Source organism: Rutidosis leptorrhynchoides, chromosome 2, assembly GCF_046630445.1.
Source record: "Rutidosis leptorrhynchoides isolate AG116_Rl617_1_P2 chromosome 2, CSIRO_AGI_Rlap_v1, whole genome shotgun sequence".
Taxonomy (NCBI): domain Eukaryota; kingdom Viridiplantae; phylum Streptophyta; class Magnoliopsida; order Asterales; family Asteraceae; genus Rutidosis; species Rutidosis leptorrhynchoides.
In genome coordinates, this window is record NC_092334.1 from 262,606,481 (window position 1) to 262,617,090 (window position 10,610).

The window sequence follows — 10,610 nt, forward strand, 5'->3', positions numbered from 1 at the left end:
TATTAGGTGAGTCAATGGGACTTGTTCTAGAGGTAGACATCTATCACATAATATCAAACAAGTTAAGAGATTAATATATCACATAATATTCATATGTTAAAAATATATAGTTTCCAACAAAAATGTTAAGCAATCATTTTTAAAGAAAACACGGTCGAAGTCCAGACTCACTAATGCATCCTAACAAACTCGATAAGACACACTAATGCAAATTTTCTGGTTCTCTAAGACCAACGCTCGGATACCAACTGAAATGTCCCGTTCTTATTGATTAAAAACGTTCCATATTAATTGATTTCGTTGCGAGGTTTTGACCTCTATATGAGACGTTTTTCAAAGACTGCATTCATTTTTAAACAAACCATAACCTTTATTTCATTAATAAAGGTTTAAAAAGCTTTACGTAGATTATCAAATAATGATAATCTAAAATATCCTGTTTACACACGACCATTACATAATGGTTTACAATACAAATATGTTACAACAAAATAAGTTTCTTGAACGCAGTTTTTACACAATATCATACAAGCATGGACTCCAAATCTTGTCCTTATTTAAGTATGCGACAGCGGAAGCTCTTAATAATCACCTGAGAATAAACATGCTTAAAACGTCAACAAAAATGTTGGTGAGTTATAGGTTTAACCTATATATATCAAATCGTAACAATAGACCACAAGATTTCATATTTCAATACACATCCCATACATAGAGATAAAAATCATTCATATGGTGAACACCTGGTAACCGACAATAACAAGATGCATATATAAGAATATCCCCATCATTCCGGGACACCCTTCGGATATGATATAAATTTCGAAGTACTAAAGCATCCGGTACTTTGGATGGGGTTTGTTAGGCCCAATAGATCTATCTTTAGGATTCGCGTCAATTAGGGTGTCTGTTCCCTAATTCTTAGATTACCAGACTTAATAAAAAGGGGCATATTCGATTTCGATAATTCAACCATAGAATGTAGTTTCACGTACTTGTGTCTATTTTGTAAATCATTTATAAAACCTGCATGTATTCTCATCCCAAAAATATTAGATTTTAAAAGTGGGACTATAACTCACTTTCACAGATTTTTACTTCGTCGGGAAGTAAGACTTGGCCACTGGTTGATTCACGAACCTATAACAATATATACATATATATCAAAGTATGTTCAAAATATATTTACAACACTTTTAATATATTTTGATGTTTTAAGTTTATTAAGTCAGCTGTCCTCGTTAGTAACCTACAACTAGTTGTCCACAGTTAGATGTACAGAAATAAATCGATAAATATTATCTTGAATCAATCCACGACCCAGTGTATACGTATCTCAGTATTGATCACAACTCAAACTATATATATTTTGGAATCAACCTCAACCCTGTATAGCTAACTCCAACATTCACATATAGAGTGTCTATGGTTGTTCCGAAATATATATAGATGTGTCGACATGATAGGTCGAAACATTGTATACGTGTCTATGGTATCTCAAGATTACATAATATATAATACAAGTTGATTAAGTTATGGTTGGAATAGATTTGTTACCAATTTTCACGTTGCTAAAATGAGAAAAAATTATCCAATATTGTTTTACCCATAACTTCTTCATTTTAAATCCGTTTTGAGTGAATCAAATTGCTAGGGTTTCATATTGAACTCTATTTTATGAATCTAAACAAAAAAAGTATAGGTTTCTAGTCGGAAAAATAAGTTACAAGTCATTTTTGTAAAGGTAGTCATTTCAGTCGAAAGAACGACGTCTAGATGACCATTTTAGAAAACATACTTCCACTTTGAGTTTAACCATAATTTTTGGATATAGTTTCATGTTCATAATAAAAATCATTTTCTCAGAATAACAACTTTTAAATCAAAGTTTATCATAGTTTTTAATTAACTAACCCAAAACAGCCCGCGGTGTTACTACGACGGCGTAAATCCGGTTTTACGGTGTTTTTCGTGTTTCCAGGTTTTAAATCATTAAGTTAGCATATCATATAGATATAGAACATGTGTTTAGTTGATTTTAAAAGTCAAGTTAGAAGGATTAACTTTTGTTTGCGAACAAGTTTAGAATTAACTAAACTATGTTCTAGTGATTACAAGTTTAAACCTTCGAATAAGATAGCTTTATATGTATGAATCGAATGATGTTATGAACATCATTACTACCTTAAGTTCCTTGGATGAACCTACTGGAAAAGAGAAAAATGGATCTAGCTTCAATGGATCCTTGGATGGCTCAAAGTTCTTGAAGCAAAATCATGACACGAAAACAAGTTCAAGTAAGATCATCACTTGAAATAAGATTGTTATAGTTATAGAAATTGAACCAAAGTTTGAATATGATTATTACCTTGTATTAGAATGATAACCTACTGTAAGAAACAAAGATTTCTTGAGGTTGGATGATCACCTTACAAGATTGGAAGTGAGCTAGCAAACTTGAAAGTATTCTTGATTTTATGAAACTAGAACTTTTGGAATTTATGAAGAACACTTAGAACTTGAAGATAGAACTTGAGAGAGTTCAATTAGATGAAGAAAATTGAAGAATGAAAGTGTTTGTAGGTGTTTTTGGTCGTTGGTGTATGGATTAGATATAAAGGATATGTAATTTTGTTTTCATGTAAATAAGTCATGAATGATTACTCATATTTTTGTAATCTTATGAGATATTTCATGCTAGTTGCCAAATGATGGTTCCCACATATGTTAGGTGACTCACATGGGCTGCTAAGAGCTAATCATTGGAGTGTATATACCAATAGTACATACATCTAAAAGATGTGTATTGTACGAGTACGAATACGGGTGCATACGAGTAGAATTGTTGATGAAACTGAACGAGAATGTAATTGTAAGCATTTTTGTTAAGTAGAAGTATTTTGATAAGTGTATTGAAGTCTTTCAAAAGTGTATAAATACATATTAAAACACTACATGTATATACATTTTAACTGAGTCGTTAAGTCATCGTTAGTCGTTACATGTAAGTGTTGTTTTGAAACCTTTAGGTTAACGATCTTGTTAAATGTTGTTAACCCAATGTTTATAATATCAAAAGAGATTTTAAATTATTATATTATCATGATATTATGATGTACGAATATCTCTTAATATGATATATATACATTAAATGTCGTTACAACGATAAACGTTACATATATGTCTCGTTTCAAAATCATTAAGTTAGTAGTCTTGTTTTTACATATGTAGTTCATTGTTAATATAATTAATGATATGTTTACTTATCATAATATCATGTTAACTATATATATAACCATATATATGTCATCATATAGTTTTTTTACAAGTTTTAACGTTCGTGAATCTCCGGTCAACTTGGGTGGTCAATTGTTTATATGAAACCTATTTCAATTAATCAAGTCTTAACAAGTTTGATTGCTTAACATGTTGGAAACATTTAATCATGTAAATATCAATCTCAATTAATATATATAAACATGGAAAAGTTCGGGTCACTACACCTCGCGAGGTTAGCACTTGGAATATATTAAAAGATGATCCATTTGGACATGATCCACCTGAAAGAATAAAATTTTTGCTGCAAGCCGCACTTAGGAGAGAGTCATGTGTTGACTCTCGGGTTAGGTATTCCTTTTTCAAGAAATTGAAAAAGGAATTATATGATATATTATATACCACCCGATGGGTTAATGACTGGCTTACGTTACTTATTCGTGGAACTTTTTCCACTGATTTTACATGTCGTCCGATAAGTGTGGGGAAGAATGACCCCATTAGGTGTTAAAAAAAGGGGTCAAGTTGGGTGCACAACTCATTAATAAATATGCACCATATAAAATGAGTATCGTGCTATGTGCCGCAATTTTCAAAGACTGACATGAAGTTCAGCAAAATACTTGCATGATGATTGGTTTGTGATAGCGTTTAAGGAATGGATGATGTTCTTATCGTGACAGCTAATTCAGCGCCATGGTCTCGTGATCTCCGGCTTAAAGCTTAGAAAGTATTAACTCTCTTTCATACTAATTGCCCTCTCGAATTTACAATTTTTCTGATTTCATGTAATGAGGGCATTACATGATCTTAAGTGTGGGGAAGGAGTAAATTCTTTCGGATTTTACCAAAATATGGTTTAAATGGCTTAAAATGTGGGTTTTACAAAAACATGGTTTAAAATGTCTTAAAATGTGAAAATTTTTAACTTTATAAATTCATTTTCATGAATTTATTTTGTATAAAAGACTCAAGAAATAGATAATTAGGAAATGATCAACACGCTATATCACATACTTCGCGCAAGGATTCTATGGTACTTTGTTGAATCCGAAATCAAATCTAATACTCATTGAATTAAGGAAGTCCAGTCTTCCAAAATGATGCACTTGCTAACTTATGTTAGAAGATGCAGTCCAGAACAGCTGTAGGTTGACGAAAAAGCTTGAAAAGTCATCTCTATCATCGGCTGGAAATCCACCTCACCTCAGCATCAAACAAGGTTTTTGGTGGTCAGACTTATCCTAACCATGAGATGGATCTGTCTCGTACAATGGGGGGCACAGTGCAAATTAGCTTTTATGACTAATGAATCTAATCCCCAGATGGATGATCTCCATAAAGATCAACCGCATCTATGTTGACCGCGGTCAACATACATATGCCATAACAAATTGAGGTGTGCAAACTCATGGTTCACCGATGATATTTGGACACGATATAGTTTCTTCTAAAACTTATGCTATTTTATGAACTATATTGTTTAAAACCATTTTTAGGATATCCGTTAACAAGTTCCATGATACTACAATCATGGGGGCGAGTAGCATGCTAATCGCCAACTGAGGCTTCGGTTTTCAGTTACCCTCAACCGGACTTTGAGGTTAAAACCGGAAAACTTGTTAGTGTAAAAACTAACATGACTATTTTTCAAAATATCAAACATTTTTCACAAAGGTCCTAATTTCCCTAAGGATCCAAATTTTCAAGAAATGTGGGACTTTAAAACCTACCTTTCAACTTTGGTGTGATTTCAATTCGCGTGTGTACTCCAAAGGTGTGTGTATACTCAAAACGTGTGCGTGTGTTACATTGTGAAATAAATAAAAAGTGTGAGTGTGATTCGTGTGTGTTTTCAGAAATGTGTGTGTTCATTGTAATATATTTTAGTTTTTGTAAGTCTTGCTTGAGGACAAGCAAGGTTTAAGTGTGGGGATTTGATAACGCCAAAATTATACATATTTATTGTCGTTATTTCGATCCAATTTTGTATCATTTTGTATATAATTATTGTACTTGTGTATTGTAATAAGTTAAAATGTGTGTATAATCCGTTGCGAGTGTTGAAGCGAAGATTTATGGAAAATATTGCTGATTTTAGAAGATTCTGCGCACTTGCACCGTTTTGGCCATAACTCGATCATACGAACTCAAAAAAAGGTGAATCCAGAGCCTAGATGTCCGTAACTCAGAGCTTTACAACATCATATTGGAAAATTACCTATAAATAGTACCAGATGTGGCGCATCTGCTTTAGATGCGGCGCATTTGAGGCCAAAAAAGTCCCGAAAGTATTAAATGCGGCGTTTCAGAGGCATACGGCGCATCAGTAAGGTCAGATGTGGTGCATCTCTTCTAGATGCAGCGCATCTGATCATAAAACGTCAAAAATAAGCTATAAATGACTTGTACGTGAGCTGGGTGGTAGGTGAGAAGGTGATAGGGCGCATCACAAAGAGATGCGGCGCATTGGAGGCTGAAATACCTACTTTTCTTGCTATTTAAAGGGTCTAAACTCATTCTAAACATACACCACAATATAGATCAGTAGTAGTCCGAGAAGGGGGGTTTCCCCAGCCATTCTAAAGGGTTCTTCACCCTTTTGAGCATCAAGATTGAAGAAGGGATCATACGCTACGATAGGTACTCTCGGTTTCATTTATTTTAGGGATAAGATTATGAATTCCTATTGTTTCGATTGTATCGTTGTAACCTTCATTATTATGATTGGCTAAAGCCTTGTGTGTTTACTTTAATGTAAGATTTATGGTTTGAGATTGTTTTGTCTTTTAATGTTATTTAAGTTACTATGATGTTTGATTGATTAAATTACCATGTCCAACCAAAAGAACCATAGTTATGCTAGTTTGGTACTTTCCTTCAATTACATAGATTGTTAACTACATGTGACACTAGGAACACAATCTATGCTTCAATACTTTTAGTAATCTAGACGGATAAACATATACTTAATTGACGACTTTACTATATGTTTAGATCGGTAATTGAATAAGTACTAGAACTACATAGTCATGAATTTACCTCAAGTGATTGTTGTAATTTAGGTTTTACGTGAGTTTAATCGGGTTGGGTCTAATTAATCTAATCAATCTAAATCAATTATGTTCTTCCATAGATTCATTGTTGTAAGTATCCATTTACTCTAGTTCAATTATACAAGTTATGAATTGGTTTATGTGAGTTTATCAATGTTCATGGCTAGTACTTCAACACCTAGTGACTTAGACATCTACATGTGAGTGTAGGATGGTAATTGAATGGTAACTAGATTTTATAATAGTGTAGTTTATTTAGAGTGATCTTAATAAACTAGGTTTTATGTGAATTCAACCAATGAAGAGTCTTATTGATTTAACATAGGTAAAGAAGAACTAATGACAAAGTTTATGTGAATTTACTAAGTTTATAGTTCTTGGTTTATAGATATTGTGAGATTGATATGAACCATTTACTTGTAACTACAAAATAACGGGTTTAAGTATAAAAGAACAATCCTTATCATTTATCAAGCATTGAAGTAAACACCGCCTTCTCATCCTTGTTATTTATCTCATTTTATTTTTCGTTTGTTACTTAACAATTCTACAATTAAAACTCCCCTTTTTCTTAGAATAATTAACTGTTTTTGAAGTCCTTAAAACAAACTTCTCCCTGTGGATCGAACTGGTCAATTTACTTGCTAGTTACTACATGATCGGGTTTTAGTTGCCTGTATTATGTGTTAATTATTAAGCATATTGTCTACATTTTAAAGGTTACATCTTAACACATCACTTACTAATCGGTTACTCTCCGTTATCGATAAATTAATCAGTCCAGTTCAGTCGGCGTTTATTGTGGGACGTCAGATTTTAGAAGGCCCGGTGATGTTATCCGAGATTATTTCATGGAACAAAAAGTTGAGGAAAAAGATGCTGTTGTTTAAAGTTGATTTTGAGAAAGCATATGATTCGGTAAACTGGGACTACCTTATATTTATGTTATCATCTTTAGGGTTCGGTACTAAATGGTGTGCGTGGATCATGGGGTGTCTCATTTCTGCTAAAACATCGGTGCTTGTTAATGGGAGGCCTACTCAGGAATTCGATATAAAAAGAGGACTTCGTCATGGTGACCCGCTAAGTCCGTTCTTGTTTATTATTCTTATGGAAGGCCTACATTTAGCATTTAAACGAGCTATGGAAAGTAATTATATCCATAGCATAAGAGTTGGGGCAGATAGTCTTCGTCTCTCTCACATTTTTTACACGGATGATGTTATTCTATCAGATTGGAACTTCCGGGAGCAGAGCCGAATTCTCATTATTTTGGAAGTTTTTTTACTTGGTTTCGGGCTTAAGGATTAACGTGGCTAAGTCTCATTTATTTGGTATCATTGTGGATAATGTCGAGGTGTGTTCGTTTGCTGCTGCTTTGGGTGCGAGAGTAGGTGTGTTTCCGACTAATTACCTTGGTATTCCTATTAGCGCTAATATGAAATTAATTAGAAATTGGGACCCTTCGATAGAGAAATTCCGAGCTGAATTGTCTTCGTGGAAGGCGAGTCTAATTTCGTCCGGTGGTAGATTGACTTTGGTTAAATCTGTTATGGGAAGTCTTGGAATTTATTTTACGTCACTTTTTAAATGTCCCAAAAAAGTGATAAAAACGTTTGAGTCGATTCGGGCGAGATTCTTCTGGGGTGGAAACGATTCAGTTAAAAAGACGTCTTGGGTGAAATGGGATCGAATTTTAGCTCCTTTTGATCGTGGAGGTTTAAAAGTTGGAAGTTTAAAGGCGTTTAATATCGCGTTACTTCGTAAATGGTGATGGCAGTATTGTTCGAAACCTACTTATTTGTGGGTTAACATTGTGTCAACCCGGAAATTTTCGACCAAATTTAAACTTGATCTTTATATGATTTAAACACGATAAGCAAAGACTGTAATATTGAGTCTCAAAAATTTTGAACTATTTTCACATATGCAATTACCATTCGATCATTTTCGACGATTCACGAACAATTGTATATAAATAAATAAATATAGATATATATGTATAAATAAAAATATAAGTAAATATAATGATTTGAAATAATAAAAACACAATTTAATCATTTGAATTAAAATGAATCTATATATATACATGTATATGAATTTTATATATAGTTAATATTATATATATAATAAAATATGTAAATATTAAATAGTCAATATATGTTATTATATATGTATCAAATATTACATAATTAATAATATGTAATATTAATGTAATAAATTTAATTACAAGAAAAATATAAATGTTATATTTTTTACTTTCAATATTATTATTAATAACTGATTTGATATAGGTAATATGTTATATTATTATTATTATTATTATTATTATTATTATTATTATGTTTATCATTATTCTTTTACTTTTATCATTTTTATTATCATAATTAGTATTATTATTTTTATTGATTTTAATTAAATTTAAATATAAAAATTATAAAGACAGCTAATTTATGAAAATCAGTTCTTATCACTTCAACTTGTACATTTTTCTGTTTTCCTATCTGCTAGTATTTGATTCCATCAAATAAATTAAACAAAACGATCCAAAAATCTATCCACTATCATAATCTATTAGAATCAAAATCAGATATAATAATTCAATAAAATACAAAATTTTTAGATATTAATCTGAAACAGAATCAGATTCAGTTGTGCATCAACATCACTTTTCTTTTTATTATAATCAATCTGTCCTTCCTGTCTGCAATTTGATACCATCTAATCTTCACTTCAATAAGACAAGCGAGTAAACACAAATTCAGTTAGCCATCTAATTCACCTGATACAATTCGATTAGAAGAATCAAACAAAATAAATTACAAATTCAGTTTCATTCACCATCTGCTTTTCATCTGATTGTGATTATGTCGAATCCAAAATCAATGCAAACAAAAATCTGTTGCCAATCGACTTCAACTTTATTTTTATATTTTCCTCTTGAACTCTTCCTCCTACTCGACTCCCTCTGTCGACTGTCCTTCCTTCCCCTGCTCAAGATTCTTGGACGAATTCAATTAAACACTATAAAACAACTTCAATTTCATTATAAAACAAATTTGGATAGAAATCAGTAACAGAAAATGTACGAATTTGTTACAGGTCATAATCTACTTTATATTTTTCTTTGTTTTATTCCTCCTGGCTCGAATATTTCTGACAACATTCTCAATCTGTTTTCTTTTATTATTTTGTTGGTATTTCTTCGGATTGATTCTTCTGGTCAACTGCTTCCAAGCTATATAACAAAATTTGTTAGAAATAAATATCAAATAAGTGTACAAATCTGTTTCATTTCATTGTCTCTGCACTAGTACTATTTCCTTGTTAACATTATATGAAATAGTGATAAATGATATATGATATTGTAAAATCTATATATAAACTTATATGTATGCACATATATATACACACATTACATTCTCAACTAAACTCCATCACCTTTAAACGGCAGGCACTTTGAACAACCATCATAGCTCCATGACACCAACCTACCACAACTCACCATCCCTAACCATACGCCACCCTTTCTTCTCCTTCTCTCTAGCTCTCTCTCATCTCTCTCTCTAAATTAAAAACACCAAAAACGAGCTTCTATACTGTTTCTGTTTTGGCCCGATAACCAAATCACCGCCATAGCGTTTTACATTTTTTTTGGTTACAGTCGTGAATTACCACCAAGTAACCACCATGGAAGACTACCATCACCAAACCCTTGAAAACTCAAACAACACCGCTATTATTATTTTTTGTGTTGTTTCGCCCACCACTACAATAAAAACTGCTGCTATACTCCTGCTTACTGCTTCGTTTGAAAATCCACCGCCACTAAATAATCATCACCACCGCAAGATCACCATCAACTTTCTCATTTTCTTTCCTGGTTAACGGTTTCTACTTCTGTCGTGGCTATAGCTACTAGACAAACCACCACCCTCATCATATAATCAGACACAACCCTACACATTCACAACCACCAATTTCTTTTTCTTTCTTTTTTCTTTTTTTTTTGATGTCCGTCTAAAAAGAAAAGGTTTCAGGATCACACAACTTCGATCATTAATATAAGAGTGAAATATAAGAGGTGATTGGACCGACAGAATTTAGTGGAGAGAGTAGAATTTACGGGGCATATGCTTATCACTTTATGAAAGTGATTAAATCAAAAATCTATGTGGTTGATACTCTTATACGTGGCTTCCTAATATATTAGTAAGTGGGCATATAATTTAAACAAGGGGATTGTGGCCAACATGTATGGGCTAGTACGATGAGTCT